Source organism: Tachypleus tridentatus, chromosome 4 (assembly GCF_004210375.1).
Source record: "Tachypleus tridentatus isolate NWPU-2018 chromosome 4, ASM421037v1, whole genome shotgun sequence".
NCBI lineage: Eukaryota > Metazoa > Arthropoda > Merostomata > Xiphosura > Limulidae > Tachypleus > Tachypleus tridentatus.
Genome location: NC_134828.1, coordinates 99,970,866 through 99,998,163, shown reverse-complemented (window position 1 = coordinate 99,998,163; position 27,298 = coordinate 99,970,866). Strand labels below are relative to the sequence as shown.

Sequence of the window (27,298 nt, the reverse complement as noted above, 5' to 3'; positions counted from 1 at the left end):
TGGTTCAACGTTTATATTATTGCAAGAGCTTTACTATTCAATAAATTTTGAATAAAATGAAGGTTTATCTATCAATTTTATTAAATTATTCAAATTACATGTCATTCCAAGAGAATTTGAGGAACCTCATTTAAATACCATAACAATTTTGATAACGTAAACTTGATATATAAATTTCTAGGTAGACTTCATCTTTCCGTCGAAAAATATCTCGAGTCCAGCTCATTCTTGCAACTGAAAACTGATAAAATAACAACAAAAACCTTTCACGTGTCGAAAGACAACCATTTGACAAATTGCCAGGCACAGAGGGGAAGTAATCAGAAACGCTTTCATTGATATATGGGCCCCTCCGTGTTCGAGACGTTTGATGAGATGTTTGAATTGTGGAAAAAGAAAGAAAATCTTTAAATTTTTGATAGTGTATTCGCTCGTGAAGTCTATTCCAGACATTGTTATGTAGCGTGAAAAATCCTAGAGACAATCATCCCGACTGCGCTTCCTTCAAACTTCCACCCAAACTAGTAAATAATAATAAAAAAGAACAAGTACTAATGTCAAAATGGAAACTGTAATTCGAAAAAGCGTGGGAGGTTAAGCCAACTAAATGTAATAAAAAAATCGTACCATAAAAACTAAACAGTTCAATTAAAGTACGAGTAAAATATTCTGCAATTAGCGACCCTATAGACCGAAGTTTCTAAACCGGTGGTCCACGGACTACCTAAGTGTCACCAAACGGACTTCAGGAAGATCATGAACTGGGGGCAAAAAATATTTTTCCTTTATTATTTTGTCTGTATGTGTTTATGTGTATTTTTTTCTAGGAAGGGAGTCCATAGCTTTTGAATTAGATTCTCCAAGAAGTCCGTGCCCCCCAAAAGGTTAAAAAACACTGCTATAAGCTCAGTTTATTAGTTTAAGCCTTTTACAAACTGACAAATGATAGTTTTTACAGTACGGACTACCAAGTAGAAAGGTATGTATCAAAACTAACCCTATCATTTTTTAATAAACTCGTATCTGTTCTTTCGAAATAATTTAGTTTAATTTGGTTGGAAAGAACGTTAAATAAAACTCTGACAAGACAAGATATGCAACGTAACTGGTATTACATGCAGTACCTTGCAAAGGTATTCACCCCATGCCAATAATGTCACACGCTGATGAAATATAAATAATGTAAACAATTTATTTTAATGAATTTGTTTTTACATGGTATTCAAAATTCTAATGACCAAACTTAACACCATTACCTACGAAGGAGATTGAATTTCAACAAAAAATACCTGCAAAGAAAATATACAAATTAAAATTTCATGCAGCTCCCCAAATCACTACTTTGTGGAAGTAACATTTACTTCGGTAACATTTACTGCTCTGGGTTTTTTGGATGGGTCTTTATCGTTTTTACACAATAGGATGGTGTAATTCTTCCCCATTTTTCCTGGCACAATGGCTCCAGTCCTGACAAGTTCGATGAGAATTGTTGATAGACTGAAATCTTTAAGTCCCGCCATAAATTTTCTATTGGATTCAAATCAGGACTTTGACTGTGCCACTCCAAGACATTTACCTTCTCAATCTCCAGCATGGCTTCAGATCATTGCGCTGTTGAAATGCAAATTATTGCAACAGACGGCAATAAAATGTTGAAACTTTGCACCGTGGAAAGAAAAATCTAAAACATACCCATAATGCATTTGTTCCTTTCTGTATAGGAAGATGTACTTTGAAATTATATACTATAAATGTTCGCAATATAAAGACAATATGGCAGCTATTTTCAGTAAGAACAGGAAAACACATATACTTGAGTTTCTACACACATACATATATACTGTAAGAGTTGGCATTCTCTGTTACATCCTTTTTTTTTGTTTTTTCTCAAGTTGTAGCAGCCTAATACGTTTAGAGTTTCTTTCAGTTCCCCTGTTAACAATGTTCTTTGCACCAATTAGATTTAACATAATAAAAGCTCACCCTCCCCAGTGGAGTTCAAAGGGTTCTTTATAGGTCACAGAGACGCAGCTATACTGACCACTCTCCTTCATTATACACATTTCCTCCTGCAGCTGCTCTAAGAAGGGACCATTACTCAAAAACGAGACATGGGGGTTATACATACATTGTCAAACATGACATCCTCACGATCCCGAGAGCGGTTAGAAATATCAAATACGAAATAAGAGTAGAGTTCAACGACTCTTAAACATTCTTTTACTTCCCATTAAGCCAGAAACGCATTTTAACTCATAGTGGTCCATAATAAATAAGGGCACTCTCAGACTACCTCCAGCCCGCATGCAAATTTTATTATACAATTTCCACAACTCTGAGATTAATTCTCGGGCAAACAAACAAACAAAATCGTGTACAAGTTGAATTAATATAGGATTTTTGAGCTCATGCGAAACGTTGTCGGAAAAAAAAAAAACTTTCCACAAAATTCAAGCGGAACACGCACGTGACATACATATTCTAAGTACGACTTTTTTTTTTTTAATCTAAGTAACAATGTTCATCGATGATATTACTTTTGTAAGTCACATATCACATTCATATTTTGTACGAGTGAATGGAGTTTTGTTTCTCTAATAAATTTAATATGGCATGGTTTGTTGGTTAGTTTGATTTAATGGACTCGGTTTAGGTTTGTACTTCGGGCAAAGCTACACGAGGGCTATATGCGCTAGCCATTCCTAATTTAGCAGTGTAAGATTAGACGGAAGTCAGCTGGTCATCACCACCCACCGCCAACTCTTGGACTACTCTAAGCCAACTACATGTAGTAAAAAAACCGTAATATGACAGAAACTAAACATAATTCAATTAAAATACGAATAAAATATTCTGCAATGAACTACCCTATAGTGCCAGGTGGTTAAGGCACTCGACTCGTAATCCGAGGGTCGCGGATTCGAAAACCTGTCACACCAAACATGCTCGCCCTTTCATCCGTGGGGGTGTTATAATGTGACGGTGAATACCATTATTCGTTGGTGACAGAGTAGCCCAACAGTTAGCGGTGTGTGGTGATGACTAGCTGCCTTCCCTCTAGTCTTACACTGCTAAATTATGGACGGCTAGCGTAGATAGCCCTCGTGTAGCTTTGCGCAAAATTCAAATCAAACCCAAACCATTAAACATTTAATAAATTAAAATTCATTCCAAATCATCGTAAATTGTAATTGGCAATTTCTACAATTAAACCTGTAACCGTCCTATATGCTTACAGTAGACGTTTTCTGTTTTGCTTTTTTATTAATGGCCGTATACATTTAAACTTCTGGTATAAGCTAGAACACTGATGAGTCATGAAACAATTTATTTATTTCTAGGGTAGTCCAGCTTTAAAGGAATTTAATTGATGAATAATACGAAATAAACTTTGACGAAGCAATTGGTACATAGATCTCAGGAGACTGAAGTTACACAAGAAACAATAAAAACAACAACTATCTTATTCTTGAAATTACAAATGTAAAAATAAACATTACGGTTTTGTTTACTCTTTATAAATAACTCAACAAAATATTCTCGTTGTGGAATGAGTTTGGTTTGGATTTAATTTCGCCCAAAGCTGTTCGAGCGCTATCTGCGCTAGCTGTACCTAATTTAGCAGTGCAAGACAAGATGGACGGCAGCTAGTCATCACTACCCACCGCCAACTCTTGAGCTACTCTTTTACCAACGAATAGTGGGACTGACCCTCACATTATAACGCCCTTACGGCTGAAAGGGCGAGGATCTTTGGTGTGACAGAAATACGAACTCGCGACCCACAGATTACGAGTCGAATACTTTAATCACATGGCTATGCCAGGTTTGTGGAATGAAATGTACAAAGTAATTTTTTAATTCAAAAGAGTAAAACTAAAAAATGAAATGTCTATATTTCAAATACCTGATACCTTTTAGAGGTGCTTCCAAAAGGGTTTCCTTGTTTGTTGTTTTTGATCAAAGCCAAATTCGGTTTGGTCCACCGCGGGATATCGAATCCTGGATTTTAGCGTTTTAAGTCCATAGACTTACCACTGTCACACAGGGGGAAGTTTAAAAGGGGCTTGAAGAAAATATTACAAAATGAATATTATTTCACGAGTTATTGATATGAAAATCTGAATAATCCGCCTTTCTATTCCGATTTAGTTAGTAAAGAAAATAATAAAAAAATATATCTACTCAGTGGATCTGAATAGAGACTCAAGTCGTACAGGAAAGAAGGTGACCGTTAATTGTTGATACTGCATTTTACCTAGTCATGAAACTACGAAAGTGATTCAACGTAAAATAAACTTAACAAGTTTATACATTGGGGTGGGTGGGTATCAAGTTCACATCAGCCAAACATACTGCTCTATTACGTTCAACTTCACGTACAATTTCAATAAGCATCAATGTCCATAGTTTCATCAGTTAAAGACTGCACTTTCAAGTCTCTTCAGCCCAGTAATAACAAAGCAAAACACCACACGTAAAATTCAGGTTATTTTAATTGGAGATAGTGTCTTCTCGTGTATAGTTCAATAAGAAAATGTTTATTGTATATAATACTGAGAGCATTTTCTTTGTTGGTACAATATTTTATTTTCAAAGATACTCTGAAGTTACGTGAAAAAGTCAATGCTATTTTATTTATTACGTTGAAAATTTCTAACACATAAAATAAAATAACGTTGCAAGAGCAATCCTAAACGTGATAAGATATAATCCACTTAAGAAGCTCTTTCGGAACGATCCAAGTACCATGTCAACAACACTTTGTATATTAATTATACGTAATAATTAGAACAAGGAAAAAACAAAAACGCAAAAACAATGACAAACGAAAAATTAATAACAACAAGGCATAGATTAATACGTGGACATCATAAAGCATACCTTAGTTTTTGAGTTACAGTATGCAAATATATATTAATAGAAGCCACACAATGGTACAAATACGCTTTCTACCAAATTTAACTTTTATCCATTAATCTCATAAACTGCATGGAAGAAGAAACAAAGACAGAGAGAAATATTTATCAATCTTAATCATCTGCAGCCAGTTCTGAGAAGATGGTGTCTCATTGCTTTAGTTTTGTTCAGACACACGCAAATTAGTAAATTTTTCTTGAACACATATCTGAAAACGTCTAATACTTAAAACTAAATAGTGATATGAGATTAACTCGAGGCTTGGCAAAATATACACGTTCTGTGGCGGTACTTATCAGATGTTCAAATTCACGCTTCATCTTATAGTGAGCAGCAGTTAAGGAAAAATAAAGGAAAAATCTAAGAAGTCGAAAAATCTAAATGAACCTTTCAAATTACACGGCTTTCCTTTAAATTTATTTTGAACAAAAGGCTCAGATGAGACTGAAACAGTGCTAGATTTTGCCCGATTTTGAGAAAATGAATTGGTTCAAGTTTTAATTTCAACTAATTTGTTACACTTAAATAAAAAGGAAATTAAACACAAGTTAGGAGGCACAAAATAAATTAAACACAAGTTATGAAGCAAAATGGAAATTAAACGCAAGTTACGAAGCAAAATGGTAATTAAACGCAAGTTACGAAGCAAAATGAAAATTAAACACAAGTTACGAAGCAAAATGAAAATTAAACACAAGTTACGAAGCAGACCTCTTGCTTATTTCCTTAGTTTAAAAATTCAAACTCACCTGTACACGAACGGAAGCAATGAGGTGACGAAATTATAAGTGAACCACAAAAAAAAATTGTTTCAGAAGGTCACACCAGAGAAGCTTTATATTTAAATAATTATATGTTGATTAAGTAACTTGATCTATTTCAACTTTCGTCATGTTGATTTTTTTACGTTCGTTAACTAGCTTCTGTTCAACCGTGATAGCGAAATAATACGATAATTTATAAATACCTTAGCAATCTCTTAGTTTAAGAACCTGTGCAAAGACAACATTTGCTGTTGTTTATCTCGAAGTCATGTATCCTTCAGTTGTAACCTCATCTGATATTAAAGGAGGAGAATTTGGAAATGCGACAATTATCAGTAATACTAATCAGGCTTTATCTAGTGTGCTCATGCCTAGAAATCAAAGAACGTATAAAAGACAGTAAAGAAAAAAAGATCCAGTAAAGACATGCAACTGTACGTAAGAAAAAAAAATTACACTGACATTTATGATGAATGAGTATCTTAGGACTTTTGTCATCCTATTGATTTTTCAATACTACAGAGTACTTGAAAAACAAGGATACATCACATTGGTTACCATTACGTTATCCCCATAAAAAGTTAGCCAAGTAACGGTATGCAACTCAAAGGATACTAAAGTATTGTAAATACTGATGTAAATCTAAATCTGACGAGTTCATCTTGTTCGGAATTTATGGAATATTCTTATTTTCATGAATATTGAAATGTAAGGAGAGTTTGATTTTTGCAGGTCAAATATACGAAGATTATTGCTTGGATGGAGCTAATTTTTTTTACGTTTTCCACCTTAACCCAAGTCTGTTTGTTTGTTTTTTGAATTTCGCGCAAAGCTACACGAGGACTCTCTGCGCTAGCCGTTCCTAATTTAGCAGTGTAAGACTAGAGGGAAAACAGCTAGTCATCACCACCCACCGCCAACTCTTGGGCTACTCTTTAACCAACGAACAGTGGGATTGATCGTCACATTATAATACCTCCATGGCTGAAAGGGCGAGCATGTTTGGTGTACCAGGGATTCGAGCCCGCGACCTTCGAATTACGAGTCAAGGGCCTTAACCACCTGGCCATGCCGGGCCTAACCGAAGTCTTCACAGAAATATATGCGATATAAGCAAATAAATTATATCTTCTTCCAGAGGGTTTTTACTTCTTATTAGAATACTTTTACAATTCTCTATCTTTTAAGTTTAGTTAATGTTTATTTAAAAGAATTTTTTGTCCTGGAATAGTAACCATAAATCTAGTTTAATAATTACAACATAAAACCAGTTCTACTAGTTTGAATTCTTACATAGTAGCTTTTATAATGGATTTTGTTTTTGTTCATCCGTAAAAGAAAACTAAATTAAATTCAAATTAAACATCTCACAACCAGCTGAGTCCTAGGATTACTTGCAAGCTGTTAGACATTTTAAAAGGCAATAAGAAAGATATCACGTGGTAAAATGATGCGTTTACATTCGTCGAACTTTTACCAATCTTGTAAATTTACTCAGTTTCGTTCTTTCAAACTACAGCATAAAATATTATTTACAATAAGGTATAGCGAGTCGATATACAGATATAATTTTTTTTCTAATTTTATATCTATTTAAACATTTGTCTTCTCACTTTAGCATTCTGAATTTCTATTTTATTTTAATAGTAGAATAATATATCTTGGTCTTTTAAGATTCTTGTTTTACAATTTCTTTAAGTGTGATGAAACAGAATATTTATTATGTTTGATTTCATATATAAATTATCAAAAGATATTGAAACGTTTCAGACTATAAACGTACTACAGATCGCGTTGTACTCGACGTCAATATTATTTCAGTCATATACTCCCAATCAACCATTCATCAGATTTACTCGTTTCCTATACAAGACACAACAACCTATTTCTCCCTATTTCAGATATTAACATAAAAAACTGTAAAGTGACAAAACCAATAATTCACCCACTGAGCCAAGCAAAAGTGAATTGTAAACACACGTTCTTAAAATTTCACTCGCACACACATCTTGACAGTCATTTGTTTACAAAAGAAGTCATTTCAAAAACTTTATTTTAAGACAAATATTCTCATATATTTATCCTCTTCGATTCTTCAGTTTGTGTTTACTTCTGCGCCAGTCGTCTCTAATTTAGATGTAATTGACTAGAGGGAAGGCAGCTAGTCAACATCTCCCACCACCAATTCTTGGACAACCTTTTTACCAACGAACATGAGGAATTAACACTAACATTATACCGATCCCACCGCTGAAAGAGCAAGAAAAATTCGGCAGCGATGATTCGAAATTAAAAATTATCCGATTCACATGAAAGTTACTTAACTTTTCTTGTTGTCCAGAACTTTACTTCTGTATAAAAATTGTTGTACAGAAATTTGATGATCCACTTAACGACCTGACGAAATCTCAGACAATCAATGTTTATGTGTTTCCTCAAACGTGTCGAATATGCAATGCAGACCAATGACTAAGTTCATGAAAATCAGGAATTCACAAGACCAAACATAGATGGATAATAATGGCTCAATGTTTTTAAAACGTTCTATTCTGAGTAGAAATTATATTGGATTGGATTCTCAAGTTGGTTAAAAATAATTTACATAATACATAATAATGCACAACATATGTATTTGGAAAAATACAGCCTACAAACGAAATAAAGGTTAAAACATTGCGAAAGAAAATGAATGTTTCTAAAATACTGTTAACAACGTGTTATATTTTTATGATATTGTCTTACTAAATATGTTTTGATACCTCTAATGAATTATGTAACTACCATATAATACCAGCGGTAATATAATCGAAAAGGTAAAGCCAATAACAAGTACGCCCGTTTTTTTTAAAAAGAGAAGCATGCGATTTATTTTTATTGTAAGGATGAAACACTAAGTATTTTGATTAAATGTAGATATTTATATAACATAGATAAAAAATGTTATTTAAACGTTATGCGTACATTTTTGTCATTTCTAAGATTATTTTCATTTTTGTAAAAATTTAAATTGTGGAATTTCGAAAAGAAATATTTTTGTTAATGTTTTATAAATAAATCCATTCATTTTCAGCTTTTATAACTGTTAATAAAACAACAAAACCAAGTACATCTGAAGTTCAGATACCACAAGACAGAACGCTATCTGAAACCATTGTTTTCTGAGAGGGAGAATAAGGTTGAAAGTAGCAAACAAAATCAGATAGATACTACAGACAGTAAAGTACTTGTCTTGAAAACGTATACCTTGTTTGGCAAATAACATCATGTATGCCACAACGTGTACAAGAATACCGAAAGATAAGCAGAGAAACATATTTACACAGAAGACAAACGTCAACATCACGAGGCACATTTAAACGTTTCAGTAACAGTAAAAAGACTTGAAGAGATATAAAGGTAATCCAAATGGCTCACCCACTAGTCTTTACCATGCTTTGAATATTAGTATACAGTTCCTATGATATCAGTAAAAAGACTTGTTCAGAGAGAAACTTAGTCCTAATGACTTACCCATTAATGTTTACTACTAATTGACTATGCTTGAGTGTTAGTATACAATTCCCATGCAACGATCCATTTAAAAGGTAAGGTGTTTATTCACGGAGGTTGCGATTTTAAACATCGTCTTTTTCCCACCTAATGTAGAAATTAACCATGCACCTGCATACCAGCTGACTATAATTTACACGATATTTCCTCTTAACATAACGATTCCAGTTATTTTATGTGTTACAGCCACATTTTCACAAGTTCGAGCACATTATTGTGTAAGTGTCAATAATTTTTAAAAAATCATAAACTCAAAGGGTAACCTGAAAAGGAGGTTTGTGGACCAAATAATACATAAAAAATCTTTCATTGTTGACCATAAATTAAGACGGGATCTTGTAAATTCGGTTCGATACTTAAGATTCAGCGTTTCTGGATAAGTCACAAATGTAATACAATGATCTTAAAACGATCTTGTAATTTCAAAAGCTTTCATTTTGTATTTGAAAAGTACAACCCTCTTGGTTTTCGACCTTTTCTTCTTAGAAACAATACTTTATACAATATGTACAAGTCATTGTTTGACAATCAGTATGAATAGTTTAGACGTACACAGAAACCAATTTCTTGCTGTCTTTCCTCTTGTTTGATTCCAACTGTTCTTCAAAGATCTTTTCGCAAAACTTTATGATAATGAATGGGAAAATCATAACAATACAAGTTACTAGTAAGTATATTTTTAAAAAGTTTAAGTTGAAAACATGAGTCTAAATGTTATCGTAAGAACTTGTTTCTAAAATCGATACCAATAAGAACATTTCAGTAAATTGCAATAGCAATATATTATATATATCACATTTACCACAGAAGTTTTAAGAAACAGGTTCAAAAAGGTATTAGTAAATAAAGTGTAAAGTTTAAACAATAGTGCGTGACGTGACATTGGATAAACCGATTTTTCTTTCTTTCAGTTCCAGAGTGATCAACGATTCGGATCAATTTTTGTAGTGTTATGAGGAGTTTCAATCTTAATGTGTTTATGAAATCTGTTACAGCTCCGATCACACATTAGAGTTATTAACCCCAAATCGCGAAAATGCTGTAACTCCTCATTATATATGAAATTTGTCAAAGTGAACCAGAATCCGGAACAAACTTTGGGAAGACTGTCACATACTGACTTCTTATCTTGTGGAAAATTTTCATGCACATCAGTTTTCGAAATACGCAAGTTAAAACACAGATAGACAGACAGACATACGGACCAGATTAAATTACACTCGCCCTTCGGAGGAGAGCGAGGCTCGGCATGGTTAGGTGGTTAAGGCACTCGACTCGTAATCTGAGGGTCGCAGGTGCGAAGTCCCGTCACACCAAGCATGCTCGCCCTTTCAGCCGTGGGGGCGTTATAATGTGACGGCCAATCCTACTATCCGTTGGTAAAATAGTAACCAAGAGTTGGCGGTGGGTGGTGATGGCTAGCTGCCTTCCTCTGGTCTTACACTGCTAAATTAGGGACAGCTAGCGCAGATAGCCCTCGTGTAGCTTTACGTGAAATTCAAACCAAACCAAGGGAAACGAGAGTAAACATTAATCCTCGTGATCTTATAGAAGAGGAAAAACAGTAGAAGTTAAAATTAGATATTAATAATATTGTACGTGGTATTATTATGGGCTAAAATATCATAAAGGATCATATCAGATAAGCAATGTTTGTCAAATAACAAAAAATGTCCAATCCTATGAAGAAACATTATTCTGAAGTTCACATGGTAGCTAACAGGTTAGTACACAGTCATTCATAAAGTACGTTTTAGAAATGATCGTGAGAGAAAATGCCCTGCCTGCAATAAACGTAGCCTGCTTATATATAGTTCATAAAATCAACATGTTCGCCATACTGATCGTTGGTAAACTAAACGTTTCTACTGAAACTAAAAATCTATGCTTGGGAATGTTGGTGAATTTTTTTTCTTCTCCGGAACACCCTGTGTAGTCAACTCGCTTATCGATTAATTTGTTTTTTTTTGTCAGGTTAGCTTTTCGTTGCACCCGGTAATCTACTAGCTTGATGTTTGATCAATACACCACAAGAGTGGCACGAGATAAAAAGGCTCAAGATGGTACTTCGTGCACAAAGCACGCATTCATATGACTGACGGCTTGTTACTCTAGTTGTCAGGGTACTTGAAAATCCAAGGCAAAAACATGTAGACATTTTTATTTTGTTAGGTGGTGGTACTGCAGCTTCTATGAACAGTAATTTTAGATATCTCATGTGAATTGGTAATAAATAATTCTCTTCTGCATTTCAACGTCAACATCAATAAAATCTATTTATTATTCCCAGTTAATTATGTGCTTTTATCAATACTCTCGTAAGAAATGTTTTCCTGTTGTACCTTATTTACATACATATGAACAGACCAAAAGATATAGTTCGTAGCTTATGTATTGAACAGTAATATTCAACAATCAAGTAAAATAAATCAAAATCAAAAGGAAGGACTGCGTTAAAACAGCAGATCCAAAACTCTGACTAATAATATTTTCTAATAAACAAAATCCAACTTAAACAGAAAATGTAAAAATGCTGCACAAATTAAAAGATTTGTTTGGCTTGTTTTGAATTTCGCGCAAAGCTACTCGAGGGCTATCTGCGCTAGTCGTCCCTAATTTAGCAGTGTAAGACGAGAGGGAAGGCAGCTGAGCTAGTCATCACCACCCCCCGCCAACTCTTGGGCTACTCTTTTACCAATGAATAGTGGGATTGACCGTCACATTATAACGTTCCCACGGCTGAAAGGGCGAGCATGTTTGGGGCGATGGGGATTCGAACCCGCGACCCTCGAATTACGAGTCGAGTGCCTTAACCACATGTAACTTTAATGAACTACTAAATTATTCTGTTGGCATCATTCTCTTTTTTTTAACGAATCCGCAATTTTTTCTCTGTTAAATATAACCTCGAAGAAATAAGGGCAATCCATAAAGGATTATGTTATTCAAATGCTATGCCCAATTTTGATTTGTGTTATCAAACTGTATACTCAATCAGCACAAATCAGTTTTCAAAAACCTTCCTCATTTAATAAAATATCCCTAACAATTAAATCAATGAAAACTTAACAAATAAGCAAAGTTTGTTAGTTCAACCTTGACGCATTCGTAACATTAAACAAAGTTTATCGATCATGTTTCATCAGAAACATATCCAGAGTACATTAAATGATTGTTTGTTGCTGTTTTTTTAAACAAAGAATAATGGAATTATATTTTGTAAAAAAAATATAATGAAATCTGTTCTGTAGCGATCATGTAATTCTTGCCTTTATTACCACCATATTTTATCGCGGTTCATCTTAGAGCTTATTTTAATTTCTCCGTTTCTATTCTACCATGGTAGCAGCACCCTGTCTCTTGTCCTACAATTTTCAGTTAACCTATTCCTTTATATGCTTTAATACCGACCATGTAATATATATATATCCTGTCAATGACAGCGTTCTGAGAAGGATATATATATATAACAATAATGCATAATTTCAACATGTATATTGTGAATCTTTTGTGCCAAGGACTTGAAGCAGTTGTTCCTTATATCACACTTTATTTATTAGTTTGTTTGTTTTTTCAATTTTGCGTAAAGGTACACAAGGGCTATCTGCGCTAGTCGCCCCTAAATTAGCAGTTTAGGACGAAGTGGAAGGTAGCCAGTCATCATCATCCATCGCCAACAACAGTGACCGAAAGAGCGAGTGTCTTTGGTTGGACTGGGATTCGAAATTTGCAAAGAATACACTTAGATCAGCCCAAGTGGTGCTGAACAGTTTGGATAGTTTGACAATTTGTATTATAGACTACCAGAAACTAAACCAACACTGCAGGTGTGTGACCACTGTATAATGTTTTTTTAACAAGGCATAAAACATTCAAGAGCATGATGTTTCAGACTTTAGCTCCATGTTATAATGATCCGTTTTATTTACATTGTAAAGCATAACCTAACATTATAGCAGTTAACAAAAAAATATTGTAGTTGATAACTTTGTGGAGATATTTCTTAATGTGCCTGTGTGGCATCATTCGAACATTAAAAATATAATGTAGTTATCCAAAGTTGTATTGGTAGAAACAATGTGCGAGTTAATAGCCATAAATAAGTTTTCAGAACAGAAAAATATCCTGCAGCAACAGATGTATTGATTCTATCAGATTCAGTCCCTGAATATGTTAGTTTCACATTGTAATAGACTGCAATAAATATTACTACCCATACAGACACTATACGACTTTCTTCAGCTTCAGTTGCTACTGGCTGGGATATGCCCTTGTCAAAATTTGGATATGCCATTAATACAGGTTAGGAGACATCATAATTCACAGAGATATCAAGGAAGGAATTTGCTTGTTTCAACAGTGGATAATTTGACTGTGAGAACAAGATATCATTTCTGGTGCCTTCACACTAGTCTACAGATCCATCAAATTGAACAAGTGTCAGACAACCAGCTCAGGGGAGATACGGGCAGTGAATGCTGTCAGATAGAGTATTTTAAATGAGGAATCAAATCAAGTATAGTGACTGATTCAATATGGCTGAGTAACGCCTGACACGTACGAACATGGATGTGTTATAGAATTGTTGGTTAAAAGAGATGTATTAACTATAATGGATGGAATAAGAGAAAATGTAAGAGATGAGAAGCTAGAAGTTTGTTTTTTTGTTTAGGATTAAGTACAAAAGTACACATTGGGCTATTCTACAGTTATGCCACTGTGGGGAGGGGTGGGGTTAAAGGACGAAGATCTATTTTTGGTTCAATTTACCAGTGAGCGAAGTTCAATTAAATATTGGTGTACGTAACACAGAATATCTGGAACTTATTTCAATACTTACAGGTACGGGAAAGAGTTTTCAATTGTTTTTAGTGGTTCTGAAGTTTCTGAAATACAAAAATTTTCAAACGTTACACAGTAAATCTATTGAAGACAGTGGGATGTCTTACACGAAAACTAACATGTGGTGATGAAGTGAGTGACCGCATTTCTGCGGAGAATACAGAGAAATTGTATAAACACTACATTGTGTACATTGCTCAATGAAAAAATCGTCAACAGCCTATACAAGCGGCAGTAAGTTATAGATTCTCCACTGCAGAGAATGGCTTTGAATATTACCAGACCCTTTCTCAAACCAACCAGATAATTCTTACATGCCTAATTGTAATATTTTAATTCATAAAGTTGGCTCTTATATCTGCTCACAAATTATCTGAAGAATGGACAACTTGCTTGAAACACTAAGAAAAACAGATACTGATTAAAGGGCAAACTTTAACAGCTTATTGTTTGCTGTACAAAGTATTGGATGTGGTGAACATGCATACCTAACTTCATCATCCTCATATGATGGTTTAGATGAACGTATAATCCCGAATGGTAAGTTTCTGTTCTACGTTTGTAAGCTCAGATTGTACTTACCACGTGTAATAATAACATACTGCACAGCACAGTAAAAAATTTTGCAAGCTGTTCTTGACAGATTTTAACATGTGAAACAGAAGCTATGCTTCCGGTGAAACTCGTACATTTCTCATCACTTGCTGTGAAACTTCTAAAACATGTATAAGAATATAAACAGTAGTTGTGATTCACATTTGTTGATGAATTTGATTTGTATATCAACATAAGAGAAACGATAGAAAAGCGATATGATAAGACAGTGAACTAACATTCACCTGAGCAAACAGACCCAGTTTTTGTGTTATATTTCAGCATAAAATAAAGTAGCCATATCTGATTGAGCTGGGACTTATTCTATGTTGCAACAACCAAATGCATCAAACTATAAATTTCACAGGTCTCACACAACATAAAAAGATTCTAAAACTTTGATAAACTATAACTGCACATTACAGATGAGCCTTCACTAGGAAACATAAGTGAACGAATCAGTGCTAGAGAAATGATGAGAACATCAACAAATAATAAGTTTGGTTTGAATTTTCGCGCAAAGCTACACGAGGGCTACGTGCGCTAGCCATCCCTAACTTAAGAGTGTATGACTAGAGGGAAGGCAGGTAGTCATTACCCCCCACCGTCAACTCTTGGGCTACTCTTTTACCAATGAATAGTAGGATTGACCGTCATTTTATAACGCCCAAAGGCTAAAAGGGCGACCATGTTTGGTGTGACAAGGTTTCGAAACCGTGACCCTTGGATTACGAGTCGAGTGCTTTAACCATCTGGCCATGCCAGACCTAAATAATAAGTTTCATAAATGGACTAAAAGAATGACACTAAACTGCATTACGTGTTAAGGGAAGTAATTATTAACCAAATGACTATGATAATCTGATAGATTTCAGTAACAATATTAATCCTCAAGTTTACTACTACCACGGCTCGAAATAAGGAACATACTGGGTTTTAACGGTTAGCCAGTTACAAAAATGGGGCACTGGCATTTGCTGCTAAGTGTTAATCCTGGCATGATTATGAATATTCAAACAAATTTTATTAAAAAAGGAGAGGCAACTGTTTAAAAACAAGCTGCCTGCAAAAACATTTATCACAACTATAAATCACAAAATTAATATTATATTAGCGAATACGTTAAGCTATGCCTGTCAGATTGTTTGTTGTTCACCTGATAACTTTACAATGGATATCTGTTTTGCTCACCGCAGGACTGAAACTCGATTTTTAGTGTTATAGGCCTCGGAATTAACGCTTAGGCACTAGGGACAGGCGAGGTCTGATATCGTAAATTATTCGATTACAGAATTATTATTTTTGTATTTAATATATTGCTAAGTTTTTTTTATACTCAAACAATAGACAGAAATACCGTAACTTATCTGTAGAAGACAAATTATAATTATCAGATATATAATGTTAACCAAGGTCAGTTTAAGTGTCATATTTGACACCTAATAACGGTGAAAGTGACGCCATTTTGAAAAGTAAGGTGTTTGGTCAGTGATAAATCTGTATCAACTGTATTGTGTTTGGTTGATCTACAGTAAGAAATCGATTGCTTCAATTAGCAAAGTACAAGAATAAATATCTTAACGACCATCAAGTAATTTAAAATCATATAAATAAAACAGGCTTAAACTAAAGTACGGGGTTATATTGTCTTTTTTTCTTTTTAAATCAGTGTTTCAAAACAACATTTAAGGCTTTACAACATTAAATGACACACAAAAATACATACTATATATGTATAATCAACACTTGGGCAGTTTGATTGTTTTATTTTATTTTCTCTTTTTTTTTAGCAAAGCCACAATGGACTATATGCTGTGTCCATTATACGGAATTGAACCCCGAGTTTTAACATCGTGAGTCCGTAAAGTTGCCGCTATCCCACCGGTTAGTTTCCAATAACAAAACTGTCTCCGATCAAGAATATATACATCTACACATTTTTAGGCTTACTTCTAACACATAGTTCCAGCGAAGTCCCTTCCATATTTTATTGTTTATAGCATATGTAACATTTTATGTTTGTTTTTGTCTGTTTTTAATTTCGCGCAAAGCTACACGATGGCTATCTGCGGTAGCCGTCCTTAATTGAGCAGCGTAAAACCAGAGGGAAAGCAGCTTGTCATCACCACCCATCGCCAACGCTTGGGCTACTCTTTTACCAAAGAATAGTGGGATAGACTGTCACATTATAACTCCCCCACGGCTAAAAGGGCGAGCACGTTTGGTGTGACGGGAATTCGAACCCGCGACCCTCGGATTACGATTCGAGTGCCTTAACCACATGGCCATGCCCGGCCTAACGTTTTATGTTCTACATAATTTCTATTCAACTTGAAAATTAATATACCTATATTTAAAATGAGGGTCTTTTCGTTTTACTTTTCCACATCTTCATTCTCGTTGAACCAACTTCGACCAGTGCTTCAAGCCTGCCATCAACATCTAATATGTTGCAGGTGCTTTGGTTTCAGAAACGTAATACCCTTTTCACAAAAGCTACAGAAAAAGTGTTAGATGTTTCCTATTATATTAAAAATGTCCACAAATAGGTTACAGGGCTGAAACTAATTAGTTGCTACTGGTACAAAGATAGACAAGCAAAATACTGTTGAGACTACTTCGTGTCAAATATCTAAACAATATAGGCTGACGAAACACCACAGTATGTTGTTAGTAGCAAGTGTGTTAAAAACGACTTCTTCAGAATAACATGTCAAGTCTAATGCCTACAACGGAATCTAAGAGAAGGGGAATGGGGAACCAGGAGATAGAGGAAAAGGTATTGCAAAAAATGGTCTCTCATACTTTTATAAAACTGGAAACAAATTACAAGAGAACTTACTATGTAACCGTATATAAGAGGCTGTTTACCAACCTCCTGAAACTAATAATACAACTTTAGGGATAATTGTTTGGTTTGTTTTTCAATTTCGCGTAAAGCTACAGGAAGGCTATCTGTGCTAGCCGTCCCTAATTTAGCAGTGTAAGACGAGAGGGAAGGCAGCTGAGCTAGTCATCACCACCCACCGCCAACTCTTGGGCTACTATTTTACTAACGAATAGTGGGATTGACCATTACATTATAACGCCCCCACGGCTGAAGTAGCAAGCATGTTTGATGTGACGGGGATTCGAACCCGCGAATCTTAGATTACGAGATTACGAGTCGAGTGCCTTAACCACCTGACCATGCCTGGCTTATGGAAAATGGGATCTCAATGGACAGAATCAATTGCGATAAAGAGCATGTAGGTGAGCATTCATCAATAAACTTGCTGGTACTGTATGCGTTAAATTATGACAACAACTACATGCTACTGTTTTCTTTTGGTTGACGGCAGAACAAACAGAACTGATACAGAAAAATAAACTAAGTATGTGTGCATGATAAAAAATAAAGTTTATACTTTAAATTAGGACATATAATAAAATGTCAAGGTTAAAAGTACTTTGGAAGCGCAGTAGAAATTCAAGAGAATAGGCTTTGGAATGGGTGGTGGACATGTCACTTTTGGCATTGGACGTGGTGTGGGCATGTTTTTTGTTTTTTTTGTAGCAGATGCACCTAGGACTGTTCAAATGAACTGCATGGCCCAGTAGTTTTGAACACGCCCTGATGGACCTTTTCAATCTGTCATACACAACTAAAATAGCTGACATCTTCACATACATTGACCTGTTCTACAAAAATTAAAAAGGAAAAATATATGGAAAAATAAATAAAACAGCAGAAATAATGAAAGATCACTTTGTTACGCCTAATAGACCCAAACGACGCTAAAACATATGAATACAGATAAGAAAAAAATGTTCTTTTCGAATTACTTGATAACTGGCCAAACATAACTGTGCACATGAAAATATTTTATGAAAATAACGATAAGCCTGGCGAAAACAGTGTTTAAATTTGCATCTTATGTTTGTATACTTTAAAATGTTTCATATAAATCAGCAAAATCTCTTTGCTTCAATGCAATTCGATCACTATGTTCAGTAAACAAGAAAGAAAACAGACCACACTAATTTCCATGTAAGATGAGAAAGACTCCACGGAAAGAGAGTTCGAGTGTACACAACAGATTGGCCAATTGGAGAGTCACTGATTAAACAATGTGAAAACTAAATCACATCTAACAGATGACACACAAATTTTTGTTAGACTTCATTCAATAGTGTATTGGACAAATGCTTTTAAGGTTATTAAACGAAGATAAATTTTAGAACAAATGTTTGACCACAGGTAATAGCGCATCTCTGCAATAGCTTCAGCATCATGAAGACAATAACAAAGTGATTAGCGCCATACTTTGGACACAAACACCAATGACCAGCTTGGAAGGGTTACAATAAATAGCTCCGAAGAATATGGACAGTGATAAACCAAAAACGCAGTCAACAAATGATGGTCGTCTGGTCAATGAACCCGCTGACCAGGCTTTCATCCTCACTAAAACAAATATTTGTTTCAGTGAGAGTGAAAGCCTTGCAAATGCATTACCAAGATAGTTTAATGTAACTTGCAAATTTTGCTCTAAATAAATGGTGATATTGCTTTTAAAATCGTTAATTTCTTGTTCTACCACCATGGCTGGCACTTTTGCCAATAGCAAAAAACAACAACGTTGGTTTTAAGTCCTGTCTAACTACTGGTAGTAAGAGAAAACATTGTATAGTTATTATGGCTTGAAACCAAAAAAAGATGTTATGTCCCTTACTTCCCAACATAATGGATGGAATGTTTTGGTAAAATGTCTTTCAGATACTTCTCATTATTCAGGTGGTTAGAGTTCTTAGAAACCGCCAATATGTGTGTACACAAGAAACACAGGTATTCCTTGAATGAAATACGGAACAAGTCTCTAAATAGGAGATAAAACGATTATGCAGCGATAATGAAATGACGTTAATCCGAATACAAAAGTTGGTTAATGTCCGTAATTTTGATATGGGAAATTTTAATGTATATATCTGAATGCCAAGTTATTTATATTTTCCTTGTTGTCGCACACGTATCTGTAAAAATTTCGTACAACAGGCATAGAGAACGAGTCGCTGTTGTATTTACAATAGTCTAAAAAGGAAACAACCTTATGAAAATGCTAGCAGACCTTCTAAGAGTACAGGCGTTAGAGTCAGAATTGGAGGTTTCTGTTGAAATGTGACCCCCAGTGGCACAGCAGTATGTCTGCAGACTTACAACGCTAAAATCCGAGTTTTGATACCTGTGGTGGTTAAAGCCCAGACATCCAGGCCACTATGTAGCTTTGTGCTTAATTACAAGCAAACTGCTGAAATATTTTGAATATATAGCATTATCTGCAGTCCACAAGTTGTCTCTGATTCAATTTTCTTGTCTCTAGCTTCGATTGTCATGTTGGACACTGTTTCTCATGATACTGGAGAATTGGAAGGAGAACAGCAGCCTCTATGTCTCAGTGAACATGTCAAGGATCAAAGTTGTTAGTAGTGGTTTACTAGCCTGATTAAACTTCTGCAGCAGAAATTATTTTCGTTGTAAGTGTAAAACTTTTACATCTATCTACACTCTTGAACATTTGTTAAAACACGAGTGTTTAATTAGATTGCAAGCTTAACAATTCACTATCCCGTACTGATAGTATCAAATAACAGTAAAACTGATAAATTTTTATTACATTTTCAAGTCACTTATGTTTTTTTGGAGAAAAAGGTTAAGCTAAAATGTAAGACGTTTCTGTAAGAGATGTTTCAGATATCAACGTAAACTCGACTCTGGAGCTGGAGAATTTGGTTAAAATAGCTATAACCATTAAGTCCACCTCCCATGCTAATAAATACACTCAATCTCTACTAGTTTTCATTTTCCAGGTTATGTATTCAGTTGCAGATAAAGAAAATTTGAAGCCGAAAGCACTGAATAGCAGTTTGACAATGGACTTTCTCGAGGTAACTGGGGTTCCAAAAGAGGTCAGAATACCACCAATTCCACACACCAGTGCTCATTTGAAACGAAAGAATCAGCTTTGTAGCAACAGGAGTGGGTGAGCAATCACAAGTACAATCTAACTGGCTTTCGTTTAATAGAATACAAAGAAAATAAATAACATAGGAAAATACATTTGAAAGCACTTCTAGTCGAATAAGCCATAATGACGCCTACAAACAATTTATAGAGCTGCTGGCCAACTATACAACAAAGAAATTTTTTTAAAGTTTTATAGAGTAAAGAATGTTAAACAGGCAAAGCGATAAAAGGAAAAGCTACCATGAGTGGCAGTAGTTGTCATTGCAATGGTTCTAGGACATCACTGTCTGATTCCTCTTCTTATCAAGCTACTTATTATACGACCTACTCAAACCGAGGATCGCGATTCCCGTATAATATCCTGAACTGGTTTTATTTCAGCATTAATATTAAACCAATACTAAGTAAAGCTGAACTTAACATAGGAGAGAATGGGCTATGTTATGCTGATACAACGTATCTCATATTCATATAAGGTATATTTCCTTTTATACAATATTCTAGCATACTTTGAAGACTTGTTTCATAATATGGTAAATCTAGTCGAAGTCCTATGCTGACTGAGCCTTCAATTCATTTTCTACAATAATTTGATCAAGAAGGCTACCTTCTGTGTCATGGAATACTTCTATTTTATTCTACAGGAGCTTAATTACCTCTTCCCTGGACGAAGGTTGTGTAAATTCATGATTAATGAACGGTTACCTCATATATGAAAAGTTGCTAACCTTATATAGTATTGCACAAAACGCCCATAAAAACTGAAAAATACAAGATGTGAACCTGCACATATCCATATATCACAGCATAGAACCAAAACATCCGATAATGATCCATCAACAGAGGGGCAAAATAGAGGAAAAAAACCGCAATAAAAACCAAACGAAATGCAAAACTTAAATCTGTATGTATTTTCCCATAAACCCAACGAACCTCCATAACAATTTTGGTGAAGATGAATCTACACCACGCGAAGTAGTTACATGGACATGCAACAGACTGTACTATTATACTTGTATAAATTATCTTTTGTATTTATACTCAGTTTCCTACTGTAAAATGGAAATAGACGTTTTTAGATACTAGTAATCTATTTTTTTTATTGTTCAACGCAGTTCATTTTATATCTAAATACACGATGTAATCTCTTCCTCTGTCGATAAAGTTTCTTTTTGATCTTTTACACATCAAATCTCGACTCTTTCATTCCACCTCTAACAAATCACAACACTTTTTCTTTCAAATACTAGGCACGTGAGTCTTTCCTTGTTGCGAAGATCAGGTAACTGCGTACTTTTTCTATCCGTGGAACAGATACTGTTATAATTCCAAAGTTGCAAAATTATGTTCGGAAAACTGCTCCTTACACTTTCTACGATCCATTTATCGATCACTTTTTATGGAGGCCTAAAATGTTATCGAGTGAATTTTGCCAAATAAGCAAATCCAAAGTAAGCACGCCTACGTGTACCATGTTTGATTTGAAAAATATCAAAGATACAAGATTGGTAGCGCCTCTTCCGATAACAGCCAAGTCACGGAGAATGTGAAGATATTTTTCTTTCTTCTTCTTCTTTTTGATGAAAAGAAACCGCAGTATGCAATTCGCGTATCTGAATAAACGACAAAAGTTGCTATTGGTTTAACAGCATGCCATTAATCGATCTGAAGCACCTCATTATTCAGTCATACATGTTTTATAAATGTAATCATTTTCGGTACATTAAAACAATATATCACGTAGATTAGATAAAATACGTAGAAGACTGAAGCCAGATAAACATACAACGAGTTTTTGAGTGGCCAAGTTGTTAGTGTCCAGTTTCCTCAAAATCTCGCTCCGCGCTCTAATTAAGGGCCTCAGGGCATTGTAAAAGTTACAATTAAATCCCAATACTCGAATAAAGTAGCCCGAGAGATGGTGATAGGTGCTGCTAAGATTGCCTGTGTTCGATTGTATCACTTGCAAATTTAGGGACGTAGCCATCGTGTACTTTTGTGCAAATATCCGAAACAGAAAGTTTTGGGGCACAACAGAATATTACAACGTCCATGCAATCCTCACTAACGTAAACTTTATCTTTTCTGCTGGTTCTTTTTATTTTATGTTGAAGGAAGGTAACTGTCCATTATCTTAATCAAATGAAAATTGTAAAATATATACGAGTAAAATAAATTTATTGTTAGTGTTTGGGATGAGCAAGAAAAATTGTTAGTTCTTGCGTTTGAAAAAATATCATTTATTGAAAATAACAGGAACTGGTAATTCTGGGCGAAATATTTTTTGGTAGTTCCAAGAAAAAAAAAGATCGATAATTTTTAATTGTATGAAGGCAAATCAGGGTGTTGTTTGTTGTTTACCACGGAGTTACACAATGGGTTATCTGTGTTATGCCCATCGTGGGTAACAAACACCGATTTTTAGAGTTATAAGTTCTCACTGCTGAGCTACGAATCACAGTAGTTCTGATGAAAATAATCCACAATATTTCTTCCTAAGAAAGAGATTATATTTCACCTAACAATGAATTATTCATTTCAGTTGAAGATTTGTAACAATTGTTAGAAGTAAATGTATCTTTGTATTTCATGTGCGATCAAGGTAATCTTTGAATGTTCTCGTCAGAAAAAAAATCTCAAGTGATATTAAGATAATCTCAAATTACCATTGAAAATTGAAAATAATCGTCTATGCTATTTGAGTGAAAAATAAATCTTTGGTAGCATTCCAATGAGAAGAAACGACAGCTTTCAAAATGAACATTCTTATTTTGGTTCCTATAGTATTTTTTTTCTTCTTACAGACAGTATATATTAAATTATTTTGAGAAGAACAGAGGCATCATTTACTATTCTAAGATAGAAGTCAGTGAGCATACAGACCATTGACAATTATCATTTGAACTAGAGTTAATAAGAGTTTCAATGTTGTGAGCCGAAAATTTATTGTTTTCTTAATTAACGTACAGTTGTTTGCGTAAAAGAATAATAGTTATTGATATTCTATCAAAACAAAAGAGTATAAATTTATTAGAAGAGAAAAGAAACAGTAACTGTTTCAAAATAAGGGTTAGGTGGCTTAATCATGTCATGACAGTCCATGTGTTAATATCACTTGAGGAAAAACAGCTGGAATCTTATTTATTTCAAGAAATAATTAGTTAGTACTTAAAAACAAGTGCAGATTTATGAAAACTTTAAAATGTTTTAAATAAGTAGTTGCTGGCTGGCTATTTTTTGAGACAACAACAACTAAATATCTAAGAATAGAGAAACATACTTTAATGTTGCTTTGTCATTTCATCCGGTACCCTGTTTGAATACCGGTGAAAAAATGAAGAACAACTGAAAATAATCATGATAAAAAATACTCTAGTAGAATGAATTAAAACATCAATATAAATGTTCAGAGTAAATGCGTAAAAGAATGAATGTTACTATACAGAATATTCAACTATTTCACCATAACCTTCTAGCCGAAGGTATTTTATCTTATAATGTTCTGTCAGATTTGGTTTCATACAATACATTTTGACTACATAAATAGATTACCATCGACATATGTTCAAAGTTATTTCTTATGCAGAAGTTTAGTGCGTTATATTGAAATTACTATGGATGCTGCTTGCGTCGATGCAGTCCAGATCACCACGTCAGGTCATGCTCTATCTGACGACGATTATTTTGACAATAGCCTGGGAGCGTAGTTTCCATAAAAACCGATTCCTTTGTATGGCTTTAAGTCCAAAGCACATTACTCCTTCCCGCTTTCTTTCCTTAACTTTTCTAATGCACGAGAACATGATTTCCCATCGCCCATTTCAAAAATATGATCGCACAGAATTCCATAGGTGCTGCGAAGAGCGATAAAACCAGTATGTTTTCGTATAGAACAGGGGTGGTTAAACCGCCGCTCGCGGAAATATGTTGGCCGAGCTGCTTGTTGCATCACAATTAATATAAAAGGTAAATAAAATATTTTTAAGCTCTATAATTATTTACCAGGTATAAATTGAGAGTCCACTGGATTAAAACGTAAGTTTAATGTTCATGGTGAGTAAATATATTTAATAATTTAAATCCTAATGTTAATGATAGATCTGAGTCAGGGATTAAAGACTTTGGGTCAGCAAGGATTACAGAGGTATCGTACTGGAGAATCAGTAATCGTACAAGTCGGTACTGACAATGTTAGTTTTAGTGGTCTTGGCTTGCGATTACGTGATTGTGGCGTGTGTGGATGTGTTGCGGGCAGTGAGTTTAGTGGTGTGATAGTATGTGTAGTATTTGTTAATGTCTTGTGGCTCTCAAACATCTAAAGGTTATCGTATGTGGCTCTTACGTTAAGCAAGTTTGGCCACTTCTAGTACAGAATAACATGAATTCGCGTTTCATTCTCCAGCTATTTGAGATATATCATGGATGAATCGGGCACGTGAACGGATTTTGCCGCTAACCTTAGTGTTCGCAGATTTTCACTTGTTACAAGATGCCGTTCTTCGCTTAAACCCGGTGTAAGGGTATAATGTTACAGACTTCTCTTTGGATGGTAACACAAACCGATTCTTAGAATCATAAGCTCTAACTGCTGAGCTACAAATCACAGTAGTTCTGATGAAAATAATCTCTAATATTTCTTCCTAAGAGAGAGGTAGTTAACCAGTTAGTTTAAAACGTTAATAAACATGAACAGAAATCCTCATATACTACTGTATGCAAGTTATCCTTTCAGTGTGAAACGGTAGGAAACTTGAATAGAAACCCTCATACACTAGTGTATACAAATTTTTGTTTGTTTTTGAATTTCGCCCAAAGCTTCACGAGGGCTATTTGCGATAGCCATCTATAATTTAGCAGTGTAAGACCAGAGGGAAGGCAGCTGGTAACCACCAACCACCGCCAACTCTTGGGATACTCTTATCAACGAATAGTAAGATTGACGGTCACATTATAACGCCCCAACGGCTGAAAGAGCGAGCGTGTTTGGTGCGACGGGGAGTATACAAGTTATACATTTAGTTTGAAACATTAAGAAACATGAACAGAAACCCTCGTACACTATTATCTACGAGTCATCCATTCTGTTTGAAACGCTTTTAAAGCAACTAAATACGAAGTATGAAATTACACCTCTACAGATGAAGCGACAGCGATGCTGGGCAAAGTTGACATGGTGAGTATACAAGAGAAGCGGAAACCACCAACCTGACTCGAAACTAAAGATTATTCTGTAAAATTTATACATTTCCCAATCGACCATATTAGAGCACTAAAACACAAAAAAATAATATTAAAAAAATTCGCTTCTTGACAGGCATTATCAGTTTGAAGTATCGAAACTGCATCACGTATTTATGTTACAGTTACAATGGTTATCTGCTACTACCTCTATTTTGAACTACTTACCAGAGAGAAGACAACAGTCTGCATTACCTACCCTTCCAACCACCGTCCAAGTATTTTACAGATGAAAGTGCGAGAAGTTTCTCGAGGTATCGCCATCTCCGAAATCCAAAGTTCTAACACGAGGGCGATCAACACTTCGTAAGTATGAATATTAAATATACTTTTAGTAAGTTTAAAAAATTCAGAAATGATGAACTCGTTACATGTTTATTGAAACCAGATGTCTGCTCTATGTAAATAAAAATGTCAGAAATTATCGTTGAAACCTATCATCAAACCACAGTAGTATATAGGAAGCACTGCTGAGACAGCCTGACGTTATGAATTGAACAAGGGAAGTAGAGTTGCTGCTGTTTTGAATTTCGCGCAAAGCTACTCGAGGGCTATCTGTGCTAGCCATCCCTAATTTAGTAGTGTAAAGCTAGATTGAAGGCAGCTAGTCATCACCACCCACCGCCAACTCTTGGGCTACTCTTTTATCAACGAATAGTGGGATTGACCGTCACATTATAGCGCCCCCATGGCTGAAAGAGCGATCCTCAGATTAGCAACCCTAAAGAACCAGAAGCTTTGCTTTATAGAGAATCGTCTTTACAACAGATCTGTGTAGCACCTTATGGTAACTGGAAATATCCAGAAACATGTACAAGTTAATTGTCCCCCAGTAGCTTCGCTCTGTAACCACAATGATGGGAAAGATGAACAAAAAGTATTATTATTATATATGTTTCTGCTACTGAAGCACCACGCTCTGAGTAAACACTGAAACTGGATATTCTAAAGGCCTGGAAAAAGAAACTGGCTGATCGATTTAGTTAAAACATTAAGACGATTAAAGTAGAATTGGTGTAAAATAATACATTCTACCGTATATACAAGTAAGTTTATTAAACTTATTTCTAGTCTTGAAATAAGTAATTCCGATTTTTTCACGAAAGTTAAGAAATATAATCTCTTTTCAGTGTTATCCTCGCTAATAAACAAATGGATTTCAAAACTGCTATAGCTTTAAAGTAAATTAACAGGGGTAATATTTGGAAAAAAAACGATACTTGATAAATCAATATACTGACACATAGACTCAGTTTCTTAATTTGGTAGAATCAGTCACAACAACAACAATGATTCAGAGGAGAAAACTAAAGTCAGCTTTAGCCCATTACCTAAGAAGAATATTTAACATTTCGGTTTTACTTCAACATTTCAACAGAAAAAAAAT

The 27,298-nt window shown here is 34.8% G+C and overlaps 1 protein-coding gene across 5 annotated transcripts in view; it reads right to left on the bottom strand.

The window, feature by feature from the left end:
• The window catches only part of LOC143249764 (unconventional myosin-Ia-like), a 224,206-nt gene that overhangs the window by 78,515 nt on the left and 118,393 nt on the right, over positions 1-27,298 (bottom strand). For 2 of the 5 annotated variants that reach the window (XM_076500152.1, XM_076500150.1), the window contains exon 1: positions 5,670-5,959. The exons of 2 other annotated variants lie outside the window; for them this stretch is intronic. The gene's annotated coding sequence lies outside the window, so the exon portion shown is untranslated. Of the gene's footprint in view, positions 1-5,669; positions 5,973-27,298 lie in introns of those variants that run through there. One more of the 5 variants, XM_076500154.1, reaches the window with a different exon arrangement.